This window comes from Rhagoletis pomonella, unplaced genomic scaffold, assembly GCF_013731165.1.
Source record: "Rhagoletis pomonella isolate Grant_MI unplaced genomic scaffold, Rhpom_1.0 Rhpom_scaffold_00003, whole genome shotgun sequence".
NCBI lineage: Eukaryota > Metazoa > Arthropoda > Insecta > Diptera > Tephritidae > Rhagoletis > Rhagoletis pomonella.
Genome location: NW_023458557.1, coordinates 35,178,606 through 35,197,710, shown reverse-complemented (window position 1 = coordinate 35,197,710; position 19,105 = coordinate 35,178,606). Strand labels below are relative to the sequence as shown.

The window sequence follows — 19,105 nt, the reverse complement described above, 5'->3', positions numbered from 1 at the left end:
ATTTGGAGTAGTATTATAGAAAAATGTGAAGTATTTTAAATAAGTGTCCCATTCGCAATCATTTCCGTTCAAATACGCCCGTAAGTATTCATTAAAAACACGATGATTGCGTTCTATGGTTCCCACTGTTTCGTGTCGATACGGAGTTGAGAAGTCATGCTTAATTTTAAGCAGCTTGCTCAACTCGGACAAAACTTCGTTTTTAAATTCCGTGCCTAAATCAGATTTGATTGAATTAATTGCTCCGTAAGTCAATACAAAATTTTCAAAAATGGCTGTCGCAACTGTTTTTGCGCTTTTATCAGGAATGGCCACAGTGACTAAGTATTTCGTCAAATCGCATATTAACGTTAACGAAAATTTGTTACCAACTTGTGACATAGGTAATGGTCCAATTGTATCTATCACTACTATATTAAAAGGTTGTTTTGGTGTAGGCGTGAAAACTAAATTTTCCTTAGGGTTTGGTTTTACTTTATTAAGTTGGCATTTAGCACACTGCTTTACGTATTTAGAAATATCGCGGGTCATACCCTTCCAGTAATATTTGGTCCTAATTTTGGCATATAATTTCTTGATACCACAAAGCCCTCCTGACAATGGGTCGTTATGGTAAATATTCATTATGAACTATTTTTGGTCATTTTCAGTTACACTTTCTACGGGTTCTATCAAAATTATTTCCAAGTTTTTTTAAATTTTATTACCACAATCTTTAAATTCTCTTATTGAAAAATATGGAAAAATTCTATCATCCTTCGGCCATTCAATTTTCCCAATGCCGCACCTGCCGGCTTCGTCTTGAAGTCTCAAAAGCAATTCGATTATACTTATTGTTTCGTTAGCAATTACAACACTGGTTAATGGGATCTTTTTGGACTATTCTGCTGTGAATCGTGAATGATTTGTGACCTAATGCTGGGTATTTTTGTTGTAAAGTCAAAAGAAAATTTGTCATATACTGCTAGTTTATCAGTTTCTTCATCACCGACGGATGCTGTAGTTTGAAATTCAGCCTCAGATATTTTTTTCGCCATTCCGCGGGTGGTCACTGCCATAACCGTTGCACCTTTTAACTCGTTAATTGAAATACGCGAAAGCGTAAAAAGGTGGACTAAAGGACGATGATGGGATCGGACCGTGAAAGCGGCTCCATAAACGTATGGTCTATAGTGTTTTATAGCAAAATGAATGGCCAATAACTATAGTTCTATGATAGGCTTCTTTTGTTCAGCAGCACTGAACGCTTTAGATGCGAGGCATATGGACATATCGTTGCCATTGTGGTCCTGACTTAAAATTGCCCCACATCCAAGTTTAAATGCATCGACAGTAATTAAAAACCTTTTTTCAAAATCGGGGTACTGTAGCAGTTTGGGTGATGCTAACGCAGCTTTTAACTCTTCAAATGCGGTTTCACATTCCTGATCCCAATTGAACTCTACATTTTTCCTACTTAAGTAATTAAGAGGCATAGCTAAGGAAGCAAAATTAGGAATAAGCCGGCGATAATAATTCGCTAATGCAACAAATCTTCTGACTGAATCTTTATTTGTCGGCCTTGGATAGCGTTTAATAGCGATTACTTTCGAATCGTCAGGTAAAAGACCCTTTGCAGTGCACTTGTGCCCCAAAAAAGTTACCTCTGAACGCAAAAAGTTACATTTACCTGAATTTAACTTAAGATTAAATGTTCGACAAGTCTCAAAGACTTTCATGAGATTTTTCAAATGATGAGCTTCGCTACTCCCAACAACAATTACGTCATCCACATATAGAAATGCCTGGTTTGGGGATAGGCCAGAAAATGCGATCGCCATCATGCGCGAAAACGAATTTGGTGCAACATTCAGGCCAAATGGCAGCACCTTCCAGCGAAATGCACCTTTATCCGTGCTGAACGAAGTAATATCTCTGGACTCGTCATGAAGCGGTATCAGGTGGAATCCGGAAAATAGATCCAGCGTCGAAAAATATTTGGCTCGATCGAGGTTGTCTAGTATATCGTCGACTCGGGGAAGTGGGAATTTGTCTGCTATCAACTTTTTATTGACTGCTCGAAAATCTACACACATGCGATATGATCTTTCACCGCTGAGATTCTTTTTTGGGACTAGAATTAGGGGGCTGTTGTAGTTTGAAAAACTCGGTTCTATGAGATTGTTTTGGAGCAAATTATCTACCTGTTTATTGATTTCTGCTCTTTGTGAGTACGGTAGCCGATAATTTTTAACGTAAACGGGACTTTTGTCTACCAATCTCAACTTTTGCTCGTAGAAATTGTTAAGGGTCATTTTGTCACTCTTCAGAGCAAATATGTCACCGTATTGTAGACATAGATTTAAAATTTCACTTTCAGCATAAATCGGTATCTGTTGTTTGAGAATAGACGCTAATTCGGTAAGACGATTTGCATCAGCAGAATTTTTATCGATTTCATAAACATTATTGTAATCGGAGAGATTCCCTGTTCAAATTCCATAGTTCTTCGCATATTTTATGTCATCTGTGGTGTTTACTATTTTCAAAATTGGATTACTTGCATTAACAATGCATTTAGCTACGAAAACACCACTGCATATTTCCTGGGAATCTACAAAAACGAATTTTGAACATTTTCCCAAATTGAAGACACGGTAAACCTCACACCTGGGCGGAAAAACGCAAGTATCGCGGTTAGTTTCATGCAAAATTGGCTATTTGAGCTTTGTATCGCCTACACATAAAACGAAAATATTTGTTTCATAATTTATAACACATTTGTTTAGCTTTAAAAAATCCTTGCCGAGAATGCCATTTGATGGTATATTGAAGTCATCATTTACAATATGCAGGATGTGCGGGATAAAACAACCGGATATAAGTAGATTTGTAAATATAGTACCTAATGTAGTTACTGTATTTGGCGTTACTTCTGTGATATTTATAATATTCTTTTTATTTATTTTTGAATTTTTGTAAATGCTATATAATTTTATCAGCGAAATATCCGCTTGCGTGTCAACAAGGAATGTACAAGCATTATGTGAATGGGAGCAACCTATTTCAATAAAGTCTGCATAATTCAAATTTAAGCAGAACACAGATATTTCTGTAGTTTCCAAATTTAGTGGCTTGCATTTTCTTCCCCCAACTCCCGCTGTTGAGGGGCATCTGCGTTTAAAGCCCTGAGAGTGGCATTTCTATGTCGGTTATTTCTTGAGCGAGTATTGTTGCTGGTATCACCGCGATTAAGATAATTTGTGCGCTGGCCTTGAAAGGTGTTGTGATTTGTGCGATTACCTCTAAAATTGTTGTAATTTGAGCGATGGCTCTGATAATTGCTATTTAAACGAAAGCTTTGAGGGTTGCGATAAGAACTAAATCTCCTAGTAGTGTTGAAGCTAGTATTTGGACGCGCGCGAAATGCTAGTATTTGTCGTTCCTTAGTTTCATTAGTTTGCTCGACTATTAACTTTGCGACGTTGTCTTTCGAATCTGAAAATGAAGTCGATGCAAGAATTGGCTTAACCAAGTCTGACTTTGCATTCAATCGACAGACGTTCATCATTTGCTCCACGGCCATTTCGTGTGCCTTGGCTTGAGTCATGCCCTCAATTATTAAATCTGCATAATTGGTATTCTTAACATGCAGTGACGCTATCTTGCCAGCAACAACTTTTGAATTATCTGGCTTAATACGAGTTCGCAACGCTATCTTAATGTCAGAAATCGTACTAACATTTGCGGGCAACGCCTCTCGGGCCTTACCTTAAAGCTTTGATTTTAGGAACACTATGAGCGTATCTGATAAGCTAGCGTCCATCAAAGTTTGTATTAAACTAACCTTGTCCAGGAATGACTCCAGTGCTAGACCGTCACCACTGTAATTCTCACGGATGATTGATGCACACATGCTCACAAACGTTTTCTTTTGCTCTATGGTAGCCATTTCGGTTTTTTGTATATTAACACTTAAATTAAAAGGAATGTCTGGTGAACCTGAAATTGTGCACTGATTTTCAGGAACTTTTAATGCTTTACTAAAGGAGGGCGAAGACTCGCTAATTTTCAGATGAAAACCTGTGCTCGCATCACCGGATTCTTCTTCAGTTACAGAATCTGTCTCAATATTTTCTTGAACAAGCTCTAAAAAATCTGATAATTGCGGAACTCTTATATTACACTCTAGTCTATGAAAGCATCTAATCAGTAACTTGAAATTTGCTTCGAATGTGTGCTAGCATACTCTAAGATAGAATTATAATTTTCAATAAGTAGCGTTTTGTACTCTCTTATTTTATCTTCGTTTGTCGTTAGTGGTGTATTCTTCAAAACTCTTTTTGTCACTTTGATAAAGCTATCAATCAAGTTCGTAAACTGAAGTTGCAGATCACTCATTGAAGAAAAAGAACTATGATGTAGTTAATAACTCGAGTTTAGTATTGAGTTTAACATTTTTACCTTCAATAAAATATACTTACATACATATACCAATACTATCAGTACAATATGTTAAAGTAAATATGTACATGTTTTCCATATCAGCTTACATACATATGCCATTTAATGAGCAACAGTTAGGAACATTTTCAGACAGTTATTTTATTTTATTTTTTTTTGGCACGGGATTTATAAGAGTTTACCCTTGTACCTAATAATTTACCTTAATTACTTATATTATTAAGTACTATTCTTTTTTTGTTTTAATTTTTACTTTCGTCGAATAAATTGGTATAACACTCATGTAAAGGTGAATGCGAATTATGTCGTCCTTCTTGCTCTGTTGATGTTCTCTTATTGCCCATTGTCGAACCGGTGCATGACTTTGTAAGTGGAAGCGGGCGAAGTATGTATATGTTCTTCTGAACGTTGACTTTAGTGATATTTCACAGAGAGACGGTCTGCACTACTGTGTATTATTGTAGGTGATAAAGAGGGAAATAAATGTATATCCATAGTTGCCAGCTTGGTGCTTTAAGCACTAGATTTAGTGCTTTTTGAAAATTAAAACACCAATAAAAATTGTTTTGTGCCGAGTGCCTTTTTTAGTGCTTTTTTTCTGAATTAAAATTACTTCGAGATAGTTAAAACCTGAAATAATTTGAAATATTTTAGGCTGTGGCCGCACTGAATTTACAAGAATCTACAAATTTAAATGGACTAAAATACAACCATGATTGATAAAAAGCTGAAGCTGCAAACCCACCTTGTTAAATTCTATTCGCGTTGAAAGTGTTAGTACGCAAGTAAGTTAAGTATTTGTTTTTTTATTTTCTAATTATTTGTACAAATTTTGTTTTTTTTTTTACCACCTGAGGTTAAAACATCGTTTCTTGGTGCTGAATCCAAATCTGGCCTCACAATTGCTCTAGAACTAGAATTTTGAGATATCCTAACCTCAAAGTGCCAAAAACACGTTGTTTAGCGATATTTGAGGTTATATAATGAAAACACCAAATTATTTGCTCATTTCTAATTAGGGCATCATTTTCGTTTGATGCGATTCGATTTGATTCAAAAAATTTGGTGCTTTTAGTGTGGTAAAACGCTTTTTATCCAAGTTTTTGGTGCTTTTTTAAAATCAAAAGATGGAAACACTGTGTATATCTCTTCTCGCATTTACTGATGTGGCGCAGATTGTTGCTGCATTTTGTTATTTAGTCGCCTTCCTCGCACGTTAAACTTTTGTGATGTGCGACTGTGAAGTTCTGCTGCTAAAGATCTGCGCTCCTTAGCGCGGCTGACTGAGCAGCGCACTGGATTCGGACGGGGTGCTCCCGTCGACATAAAATAACGCCGATTGTTCGCGTTCTTGCGCTACCGTCGCTGTCGCTACCCTGCAAAAAATTGTGCGACTAATCTCTAAAGAGAGTATTCCGAGATTCCTCTCAATCGGGTACAATTGGGCATTAATTAGTCGCAACTAGTCTCATACGGGTACTATTGGAGATCAATTAGTCTCGACTCATCCCTTACGGGTATAATTGGAGATCAATTAGTCCCCGACTCATCTCTAACGGGTACTATTAACGATTTAATGATATGTGCGCACTTAGTCAATGAAATTTCATGTGCGGCGTTGGCACACAGAGAGAGTATTCGCTTAACAAAACTGAGCACCCCGGTTCGAATCGCAGCTGGCGCAAATTTTTATTTTTATTTTTTAAAAGTGACTAGTTGCTTTTTATATATAAAGGTGGGCAATTAGTCTCTTCATAGGACATGCTCAAACAAAAGCGATCAGTTCATTCCATATAAAGAGATCAAAAGTGGTATTAGTCGCATGCTCCTTTGCGATTGCTCCCGGAGTCATCCCGGATTAGTCCCATTTTTTGCAGGGTAGCTAAACAGTTTTTTTTCAGGAAAAGTCACGAATTTGCAATTGTCTTTGGCTTTTGATTTTTATGTGGTAACGGAATTGTGGCGTGTTATATGACTCGAGGTTTCAGTACGTTATTTTTCCACATATGTACCTTCACAAGGGGCTGTAAAGCCTTTAGTCATATAACCTCACTTTTTGTTATGAAGCGACTTTTCCTTATACAGCACAAGTGCTTGGGAAATGCCTCCACCCATTCGCACACATGCAACATTGAATTCTTTGTGTTATGATTTTTTTTTATTAAGTGTTAGATTTGGAACTGCTCGAACTCGCGGCCAATACAGAGGTAAAAAAAATTGGTTTTTTCTAAGTTTTAGGTGCCACTATATTAACCTTTTGTTTTTGTAAAATATTATCCATACTGTGTTGGTGCGCAGTGTTTTAATTTGTTATTTATTTTTCTTTTTGTTTTGTTAAAAATCGAGTGAATGTTTTCCATACAATTATTTCAATTTTCACACATGCGTGTGATTTACGTAAAAGTTCGGTTCTTTTCTTTCGTAACGGTCGCCATTTAATGGGCAAATGTATTCGCGCAGTCAGAGCTCGAAAATCAAACACGTCTTTTCTGTCTTCAGTATGAGAGTATACTGCTTTATTATAATGTCTCCTTAATAACTAACAGCGCTGCCAGATTATTATTTTTGAATTACATCGATAACAACTTATAACTATCAATTTCATTAAGGTGCTACTACACATATAATAATATTAGAGCAATTTTGTCTATCTGTTTGTATGTTTGCATGAAATTGAATGCAGTTTTCACCGATGTATTGCAAGAGGTCTAACTTAAAATATAGAAAAAAAATATTACTAGGGACACGAATTTCGATACGATACGATACCATATCGATATTTTTGGCATTCGATACCGATATTTTTTGGTATCGAGTACCAGATCTCTAATATCGTCTCGAATGTCATAAACTTACATTACAAGGATAATGTTATTAACAGCTCAACCAAGGCGAATTTATACAAGGTGGTGTTGATGGCGAATTTAGATTTTCGCCGCGGTACTTCTTAATGTCAAAATGATGTGTTTGTTGTAAAATGAATTCGCCTATGTTTTATATATCATTGTATTCGTAATCTCTTAATAAATCGATTAATACAATTGTAACTCATTTTCGTCATTTCCAAAGTTAGACGAGGAATAAACATGAAATAGAAAATAAAAGAATAAGCTGGGTTCAAATTACGTTGTTCAAGTTATAAATTTTGAGCAAAGATTTTGAAAGTTGAAACAACTTAATTGGGACGTTCTAAATTCAGTGGCATCCCCCGTTTTACCAGATTGGCTCCGGTTTTCGAGATAACGGTATTTGTAAATTACATTTTAACTATAAGAAAAGTTTCAAGTACCGCTATCTCCAAAAGTGGAGATAATCGGACAAAACTGAGGACGCCATTAAATCTAGAAGGCTCCAATTAAGTAAGGGCAACTATCAGAACCTTTGTCGAAAAAAATTTGATTTGATACCACGCTCGAAATATTCTGACTGCAAGAAGGAGCATAATTTAAAGTACTAAATTGGGGTTTTAACACACTTCTAGAGAACATTTTTTTGAAGCATTTTACAGGTTTATGCAACGTTATAAGGACTAGTAGTTATAAAGATATTTAGATCGTTTCAACGTATTTTCCAAATGTGCCTTCAATTAAGATATTTTTGGAATAAAAATTACGCTCAAGATCGCAGAATATTTTATCTTTAAAAGTTGGTTTATTCTGACAGCACACCTCTTGCTAAGGTAGCAAATTTTTCGTAATTGTTGTAAAAAGTTCTTAAAATTAAATGCTTCAAAAACTATACGCGATAAACCGAAATTTTTGAAAATTGTGAAATGTGGAGCTACAGACTTTGAGTTACTTGCCATTTCGTTATTTTTTAAGGCACACTTTTCTTAACTACTACATATGAAGTATACACATAAGTGATAAATGCCCATTAAATTTCAAATCAGAATATGGTGTGCTTCAAAAGTTATGACATAATTAATTTTTCCCCTCTTAAATATTACATAAAAAATTCACTTGTTTTCATAATTTTTTTTAAATTTAAACACCTTATAATTCAAAAGTTAAAGTATAAGCAGAACCAGATCGCTGTGCGAATTTCATCGGTCGGAGCGATACCGTTGGGTGATATGCTCCGCAACATTTCGCCCAGTGAAACAGAACAGAAACGAAATTCGCATCAATTGAATGGCAAATAAAAACGCATAAAAATACAAAAGCGAAGAGATAAATTACCAAATTTTGCCATTCTGATTCTTGCTGATAATTATCTGATAGAAAAATGGGGAAACAAAGCTCCATTTTCACTGAGAGCTGATTTTGTGGCCGGCGGCAGCGGCAAAATTAAAAATAAATCTATTCTTGCCGAATTTCGTCAGACGAAATTCGTTGTCACATTTGTTGTGTGCAATCCCATAAACTGCGGTGTGTTTTAATTTTGGCAGCGAACTTTCTTCCGACGAATTTCTCTGGGCGATTTGATTCTGTTTAAACTTTTATGCAGCAAATTGATCCAAATTTTTTTGAGGCTCCACTATATGTCAATGAATTATATCCAAAAGCAACCAGCTTGATATAGTTTCCAACAGTGAAAACAAAGCTAAAAAACACGAAGGTTACCTGTTTTTTAGATTTGCCCATATATATGTACATATAAAAATGTTGTGTTCGTATGTCACGGTCGTCAAAACTCGAGAACGGCTGAACCGATTTGAACATTTTTTTTTTGTGTTGTTCGGTATAATACCAGAACCAATGATATCGCAAAAAATTGGAGGGTTGCCACCTATTTGAAAAATTTTAAAACCAATTATATTGATAAAATAAATAAATTATTACAATATGGGTATCAAATTAAAGAGGTTTAAGAAAGATAACTGCTGGAAATATTTTTGACGAGAGTTGCCACTTATTTGCTCAGTCAAATTGAACAAATAAATGAAATATTAGAATGTGGGTGTCAAACAAAAGATTTTAAATAAGGCTTACAGCCGAAAATATGTTTGAAGAGGGTTGCCACCTGTTTGAAAATTTAACTAAAGTACATGAAATAAACGAAATATTACAATATGGGTATCAAATTAAAGAGGTTTAAACAAGATAACTGTTGGAAATATTTTTGAGAAGGGTTGCCACCAATTTTCAAATTTTAACTTAGTCAGATTGATAAAATAAATGAAATATTGCCATGTGGGTGTCAAACTAAAGTGTTTTAAGAAGGCTTGCAGCAGAAAATATATTTGAGGAGGGTTGCCACCTGTCTGAAAACTTAACTAAATTACATTGATAAAATAAATTAAATATTACAATATGGGTATCAAATTAAAGAGGTGTAAGAAAGATAACTGTTGGAAATATTTTTTAAGGAGGGTTGCCATCTATTTTAAAATTTAACTCAGTTAAATTGATAAAGTATGTGAAATATTGCTAAAGACCTACAGTCGAAAATATGTTTGAGGAGGGTGGCAACCTGTTTGAAAATTTAACTCAATTAAATTGGTAAAATAAATGACCGGCCGCTGTGGTGTAGTGGTAAGCAGTGCGCGCTTTCACTCACCAGCACCTGGGTTCAAACCCTGGTCAAAGCAACATCGCAAAAAATTTAGAAAAAGGTTTTTCTTAACAGCGGTCGTCCCTCGGCAGGCAATGGCAAACCTCCGAGTGTATTTCTGCCATGAAAAACAGCTTCTCATAAAAATACAATCGCCGTTCGGAGTCGGCGTAAAACTGTAGGTCCCTCCGCTTTGTGTGACAATATCAAGGCGCACGCCACAAGTTGGAGGAGAAGCTCGGCCAAACACTAACATATGTGTAAGCGCCAATCTATTATTATTATTATTATTAAATAAATGAAATGTTACAATATCGGTACCAAACTAAAGGCATTTGAGAAATCTTGATTTAGAAATCTATAAATACATATATAAAACTCGAGAACGGCTCAACTGATTTGAATAATTTTGTTTGTATTGTTCCATATAATTTATATCACAAAAATTTGGAGGGTTGCCACTTGTTTGAAAATTTGAAACTCATTTAAGTTGATAAAATAAATGACATTATAATATGGGTATCAGATTAAATAGGTTTAAGAAAGATGACTGAGGAATGAGGATGGTCGGTTGCCACCTATTTGAAAATTTTAACTCAGTTAAATTGATAAAATAAATGAAATATTGCCATGTGGGTATCAAACTAAAGAGTTTTAAGAGTTTAAAGAGTGGACTGAGTAGGCCATTCGGGAGTAGTAAAGTTCTCTCTCGACGTACAAAAAACCACACTCTATAAGTCACTCATCGTGCCCATGCTGGTATAAGGCGCAGAAGAATGGACAATGATAGTGGCCATGAGCCGGCTCTTGGAGTATTCGAGAGAAATATTTTGCGGTAGATTTACAGGCCCCTACGCATTGGTGACGATGAGTACCGCAGACGATGGAACGATGCGCTGTATAAGCTTTGCAGTGGCTCCGCTGGCTTCGCCATGTATTCGAATGGGAACCACGTTCCAGGTCTAAAAGTATTCGATTCGCAATCCCCTGGAGGTAGCAGAGGAAGAGGGAGGTGCCCACTGCATTGGAAAGACCGAGTGGAGAAGGATTTGGCTTCACGTGGCATTTCCAGTTGGCGTGAGTTAGCACAGAGAGAAGCGACTGGCGTACTTTGTCGAACTCGGCGATCGCTTATGCGGTTACAGCGCCAAATAAGAAGATGCATATGATAAATGACCTTCCTCTTGGATGCGCCAGTAGGAACTAGGAGAACATTTCTTATAAGATTGTGGCAACGGTTCGATGAAAAAATTACATAGTCGTATCTCTGGAACATCTGCGACATTGTTACCAGGTGGAACATATAAATCATCGAAACTCTCACGTCCAGTATTTCCAGAACATCCGATATGGGAAAAGAACTTATTTCATTTTGATATTTTTTTGCTAGCGGTGCTGTGCATTTTTTTCATACGAAAAAATTGTAGAACGTACATTTTATGTTTTATTAACAACACCAATCTAGACGTCGTCAAATTAACGGCCTTTGCTATCGTTAGCGACAACAACTGATTTGGCGATAACGAATGTTGTTAGGGAAACGTTTACTGAATAGCTAAATTGTTAAAATTGTCGTTTAGCTGACTTAACAATAACAAAGTTGTTAAAAACGCGTAGTAAATCGCAGCACAGGTGCTTTATTTATAATTTTTATTAATAATTTACTAATAATTTTCTTATTGATGTTTCCCACTGATTCAGTTTTAGGTGCCAAGATTGCTCGTTCGGATAACCATCCATCATTGCTCAAGTTTTCTTTGTAAATTAGGAACATCTCAACTTACATATTTATTAGATAATAATCCGAGCTCAAAGCATTGCAAAAGCGACTTTAGAATATAATAAGGTCTTCCGAATTCATTGCCTTGCGGCCCTCACTGGTCTCAATGAGGTTTTCTGTAAAGAGTCCGGACTCTCGATCATTGTACAAGTGGATTATTATCGTGTTAGTTATGAGGTTCTATATTTCCACCTTTGTCCAAAATCACGGTGGCCAACCGTTCCGTTTTCGGCGGGACTGTCTGGGATTTAAGAGCTATGTCCCGGTCCCGCTACAATACTTGCCGGGACGAAAAATGTCCCGGTTTTTGGCAAGAAAAAAAATTAGATATGTATATCGTTGCTAAGAAAATTAGAACTCTTTAAATATTTACATTTTACATATTATATTTACTAATCGACACTATACGACGTATAGTAAAAGCAAAATTTCTAATTGTGTACCGGTTAAAATAACCGAAGTACAAAGAATGTTCGAATTTTTGTACCTTCTTGGAAGAACCTAATAATAATAGATTGGCGCTTACACATATGTTAGTGTTTGGCCGAGCTTCTCCTCCGACTTGTGGCGTGCGCCTTGATGTTGTCACACAAAGCGGAGGGACCTACAGTTTTACGCCGACTCCGAACGGCGATTGTATTTTTATGAGAAACTGTTTTTCATGGCAGAAATACGCCGAGGTTGCCATTGTCTGCCGAGGAACGACCGCTGTTAAAAAAACCTTTTTCTATATTTTTTGCGATGTTGCTTCAACCAGGGCTTGCACCCACTTACTAACTTCAAACTGTCACTTTGTGATACTAAAATGCCAACTTGCATGCAAATTTATTGAATTTTCCTGAGTTTACAACGAAGCTAAGATATTTTTTTATGTATTTTGTTGTAAATATAAACAATATTTTTATAAAAAATTCGCGCAAACTTTTAAGCAAAAAACGTTATATAAATTTTTAAAAATTCCCTGTGCCAATAATTTAGTGCGGCACTGTACATTAAAGTGGTCCAAAAATGTATGTAAAAAAAATAAGGTCGGATTTTTAATGCGCCACCCCCTAGGATTGTTATATATCGAAAAAAATATACCCATATTTTTTTTATTTTGAAATAAAAAACAATTTAGGTAGTGCTCAAAGCGCTCAAAGTTTTCCATGTATTTTATATGGAGAAAAAACATCTTTTCGTAAAAATAGTGTAGAATTCTTGAAAATCAATATTTTTCGATCGGAAGACTTTACTTATCTTCAGGAGATTCCCAGTAATAATACTCAATTGTTTCTTCAACAATTTTTTCATGGTAACTATATTTTATAGGTCCTCCAAAGCCCTTAGAAAATGCAATGGGGGGGGGGGGGCAATAAAAAATCTTTAATCATAAAAAATGGTTAAATAAACAATTGGATATTAGTCTCCTGAAGAGAACCATAGTTTTCCGGTTGAAAAATTTGATTTTCAAGACCTTTATACCATTTCTACGAAAAATTGTTTTGTCTCCATATAAAATACATGGAAAACTTTGAACGCTTTGAGCACTCCCTAAATATTTTTTGATTTCAAAAAAAAAATAGGGGTATATTTTTTCGATATGGATCAATCCTAGGGTGTGCCGGCATTAAAACTCCAACTTAATTTTTTTGGACCACTCTACTGTACATACATACATACATATGTATATAGAAATTTATAATTTTAGTAAATGTTTTAAGTAATTTAGAAATATTATCATTGAAGCTTCGTTGTATGAAAATTTTTACATATGGCTCATTCCACGGTGACGGGTGTGGCATTTCAACTTACATTTTAAAGCTTAATTCTTAAAGTGTAATATATAATTGTTTAAGACGAGTATTTTCTAATAGGTTTCTGATGTATACACAATGCCTAGAAAAAAAAAATCAAAAACAATTTAATCCAAACGAGTTATGTGGATTTTAGTCACTTGTGACGGGTGTGACGAGTACGCAAACCAAATTACCTACTACTTGCCTGTATAAGAATTTTTCTGCTAAATATGTCTTCTGCTTATGGTTTTAAATAGTTCGTTGTATAGTTAAATAAACATTTTCAATATCTACGCCAGAGTTGCTTACCTCTATTGGAAATTATAGATTATATGTTCCACTGTGACGGGTGTGACTTGACTTTGTGACGGGTGCGACAAGTTGCGCATTAATACACAAATACGTATTCTTACACAACTAAAACTAAAGCCAATTTTCATTCTCCAATTGCGGGTAATGTTCCGATCTCAATTCGCGTATGTGTAGATAAAAAGAATAAAAAATAAATAAAAAATATGTAAAAATTTTCATACAACGAAGCTTCAATGAAAATATTTCTAAATTACTTAAAACATTTACTAAAATTATAAATTTCTATATACATATGTATGTATGTACAGTGCCGAACGTTTATTGATTAAAATTTGCGCGAATTTTTTATAAAAATATTGTTAATATTTACTACAACAGAATACATAAAAGAATCTCTGAACTTCGTTCAAAACTCAGGAAAATTCAATAAATTTGTATGCAAGTTGGCATTTCAGTATAACAAAGTGACAGTTTGAAGATAGGAAAAAAACATGTTAATCTTTGGGAATTTCTTTGCAGGTAGGTTCTTCCAAAAACTTAAAGTTTTTACAACAGCGATATACATATCTAATTTTTTTTCTTGCCAATAACCGGGACATTTTTCGTCCCGGGAAGTATTGTAGCGGGACCGAGACATAGCTCTTAAATCCCAGACAGTCCCGCCGAACACGGGACGGTTGGCCACCGTGAAGGTGGAAATATGGAATCTCATAACTAACACGATAATAATCCAGTTGTACAATGATCGAGAGTACGGACTCTTTGCAGACCAGTGAGGGCCGCAAGGCGATGAATTCGGAAGTCCTTATTATATTAGAAAGTCGCTTTTGCACTGCTTTGAGCTCGGATTATTATCTAATAGATAAGTTAAGATGTTCCTAATTTACAAAGAAAGCTTGATTGAGCAATGATGGATGGTTATCCGAACGAGCAATCTTGGCACCTAAAACTGAATCAGTGGGAAACATCAATATGAAACCTATTAATAAAGTGCCTGTGATGCGATTCACTATGCGATTTTAACAACTATTGTTGTTGTTAATTCAGCTAACCGACAATTTTAACAATTTAACCATTCAGTAAAAGTTTCCCTAACAACATTCGTTATTGCCAAATCAGCTGTTGTCGCTAACGATAACAAAGGCCGTTAATTTGACGACGTCTAGATTGGTGTTGTTAATAAAACATAAAAGGTACGTTATACAATTTTTTCGTATGAAGAAAATGCACAGCACCGCTAGCAAAAAAAAAATATCAAAAATCAAAGGATTTTTCAGCAACATCAAACTTGCACTTCTTCTTCTTCTTTGGCGCTGTAACCGCCTAAGCGATTTTGGCCGAGTTCAGCAAAGTACGCCAGTCGTTTCTCCTATCTGCCAATTGACGCCAATCGGAACCGCCAAGTGTAGCCAAGTCCTTCTCCACCTGATCTTTCCATCGCAGTGGGGGCCTCCCTCTTCCTCTGCTACCACCAGCGGGTCAGTCCAAAGTAGCACTTGTTGGCAAGAGTGATTCTGCGTTGGATTTCAATGCTAACTTTGCACTTAATTGTACCAAAATTTAATGGACTACAAAGCCGCATACATAATTTTTTTTATAAATTTCCAATAGGGCGTTAAGCAAATATGGAAAACTGGAAGTAAAAACGTGGTGGTTCTATTTTTTGATAATAAATATGTACAAAATGTGCATACAGTGATTTTTTTTTAAATACTAACAAACTTTTTCATGTTAAATGATTTTTGTAAACTTTTTATTTACAGCTGCGAGTAAAATATGGCAGCAAAATTCAAAATTATGTTGTTTACCACTTAAGTATGTGTATTTATTTATTTTTAATAATTTTATTTTCAATAGTTCCATCTACTATATATCAACAGAAACCACCTTAATATAAGTCTTAAAGCCTGCACAAAATTCACAAAAATCAATAAAACTTAAAAAAAAATTTCACCAAGATTTCGAACTTTTTATTGAGAATCTTTATAAGATTTTCGGGTATGCAGTTTTGTAGTCAATTCATTTTTAGTCTAATAAGGTGCAAGTTCAAGTCGCTAAAAGTTACCGTGTTTTAGAATTTTTTGTGTGGAGTGTGTTGCGCATTTTCTTCCATATAAAATGCTTGTGAACTTTGTGCTCACAAGAGCGTCTTGGCATGTGCAGCGGATTTGTGCCCATTAGCGGCAGCACAGTTAAGGCCCGTCCACATACAACTTTGGCGTTGCGTTTGCGCTGGCGTAGCTTTGACAGCAGCGCGAGTAACGCCCGTGTTTGCTACAATGAACGCTTAGCAGAGAATACTTTGGTCACTAAATTAACATACTAGCGGCAGATAAATCAAAATTTTGTATCAATAATTGCATTATAAACTATATTTCTTGCCCGCATTTGATTAAAAAGGAAAATTAAATCACATAATTTTGATTAGTTGGAACAGCTGACGAACGACGCCAGCGAAAAGTTGAGAGTTGGCCATCTTTCTGCGTTGTGTTGGCGTTGGCGTTGCTCAACTTTGGTTATCTGGAGACTTTTATATAAATGCATGTATTCATAGTCAGCTGACGAAGCGACGCCAACGCCAACGCAACGCCAAAGTTGTATGTAAACGGGCCTTTAGTGAATCGCACAATCGTTACTGCAAACTAGGAATGTTGCGAATGTGGAATTTTAGACATCCGCGGATGCGAATGCGGATGCGGATGTTTAAAAGCTAACATCCGCGGATGCGATTGCGGATGCAAATACAGTGAAAGCTCCAACATGCGGACACCGATGGTCACCTTTTTTGTCCGCCTATGAGAGATGTCCGCTTATAGGAATTTCGTAAAAAATAAAATAAAAATTCATACTTAAAACATTGAAATTGCGGGTTTCTAAATTAAAATAATTTTTATTCTTCAATAGACAGAAACAGGGTCAATTAAAAATACATTCAAATTTATTGCGTTTTCTTTCCTACCGACAAATCTCATTGACCATTGGCAACGAAAAGGCAACACTTTTTCTAGAAAAGAAAATATTTTTGAATGTGGGCTATGTTCTTGTGTACAAATACATATGTAGAAGCGCAAGAGTCAACATTTAACTGAAAAACAAAACAAAATTTACCGCTTGTTAGAGCTTCGTGTTCGCTTATGGGAGAGTTTTTTTTCATAACTGGACATTTTTGAGTGTCCGCGTCCGTTTATCGGAAAACCCGTGTATGGGAGAGCATTGTGTATGAAAAAAACCAAAATTTTTCCTTTCCCTATAATGTGTCCGCTTATTAGAGCGTCCGTCTATGCGGCCTTTCACTGTATTTTAGGTGATTTAGGTGAAAAAAATGGAAAATTTAGTAATTTTTAACATCTTTTCTTCTTTAGTACTTAAATTAAAAATTGGAAGAATAATTTTGCTGCTTTTTCGGGTTACAGCCTGTTTCCTAACGGGTCGTAAATCAAACCTGCGCTATCAAATAACTACTCGCTCGAGGCGACAAACTTAAAAAACTTGAACCTTTACAAAATTGTAAATTCTTTTCGATTGACGCTGCACTTGTTGAGAGGAGTTCAGTTTTTTTTTGCGGTTCAATAATTCGAGAATTGGGGCTGCAAATTTCGGATGCATCCTCCTCTTCTTCACAATCTAGCATCATGGCAATATTGCTGTTTAAACACCGTTGTGTTCCAATTTGGAGAACCAATTTTTTGGTTGTTTCAGAATTTGGAGAGCCTGTTACGACATCAGCGTTTTTCGATTTTAGTTTTTGTAATTCATTTTTAATCCCGTCTTCTGTGACTTGTTTGAAAAATGTGTGCTTATAGCGTCGCGACGTTGTGAATAGGTGGATATGGCTAATAAATTGTTATTTTGTAGGAATGAAAATTTCGAAGACAATTCTGCTTTGAAAGTCATGGCTGCCAGCAGAATTAGTTTAAAATCTTTTAATTTTGTTAAAAAGGTACCTCGTTTTTTATAATAATTTCAGTTGTTGGAATCACGGACGATAAAGGTCTCAGATTTGCTTAATTCCCTGGTGACCTCTTGGAAAGGTTCACCTGTAATGAACAGCTTGTAATTAGTTTTTTTTATTAGTAAGCTGAGCATGGCTTTTCCTAGTTTCAGGCAGTCACAAGTAACTACTCACCGCTGTCGATACCATAAGCCAGACACGGTCACTTTTTTGCCCGCGCAACAGCGAAAGTGCGAGCGCGAGCTAGAGAAAGGGAAAAACTTGTTTACGTTTGTCTTGCAACATTTTTTCTTCTTCTTCCATTCTTGCTCACGTTTTGGCATTTCTCTCTCGCAACTGCACCAGTGTGACGTCACACAAAAGTTATTCTCAAAAATCCTCTCTGATGGGCGCAATCTTGTATTCTATCATTCTTGTATCTCCACCGACATCACGTTCACCGCAGCACGGCTGCGGTAATACTGACTTTGTGCACCAAACAAAGAGCGTACATTTTCCTCATATACACAATAAGCCATCGTTCGGACTTCACTCCAATAGGAGTAGATTTGTTCCGTTTTGTCGAAATAATTTGAGGCCTAGTCCTCTACTCCGCTCAACTGAAAATCTGCTCCGTTTTGTTGCATCAACAAATTTACTCTGCAAATAGAAGGGAGGTGGGGTTTTTAATAGCAAACTAAAATGTATATTTTACCTTTTTATCGACACGATGTTACATTGGTGAGCTACAGCACCTTTGCAAACACACTTGAATTCGTGAATAGGCCCTCACAATCGCCCGATTTGAACCCGATCGAAAAAGATTGCTCTGTCCAAAGTTCTGTAATTGCGTCATTGCCCACCGATGTAACAATTGTCCCGGTAAAGAAAGAATTAAATAACTTTTTATTAATTTTAACTAAGGCATTTTAACTTTAATGATAATTGCTCGCTGGATTAAGGCGCCTTTACATGGGTCGATTTTCTAGTAGATTTTTGTCGTTCAACCAAAATCGACCCGTGTAAATGACATCTCAACCGTAAAATGTAAATGCTTTGGCTAGTCGATTTTCTAGTCTACAGAAATCGCCCCTTGTAAAGGCAGCTTTAGCCCCTTATTTAGTCCCAGAATACAGTGACACGAGGAGAAATTAATTGTTTTTTATAAGGATAAGAAATACACATCTACTACGAAAACTTGATTTTTGGAGTCCGAACCCAGCAAAGAGCACTCGATGAAGGTCAGTTAGTGGTCAGTATTGCCAAGTTGTTTATTTAAAACAGCACCAAAACACTGAAAATAGCGCAATTTTCCCAAAAAAAACCCAAATTTGTGTTGCTGTGTTTAATGGTATTTTTGCATAT

At 35.9% G+C, this 19,105-nt stretch overlaps 1 protein-coding gene across 2 annotated transcripts in view; it reads left to right on the top strand.

Annotated features, from left to right (window-relative positions):
• Positions 1-19,105, top strand: part of LOC118735168 — a 136,152-nt gene that overhangs the window by 66,589 nt on the left and 50,458 nt on the right. The window lies entirely within an intron of this gene.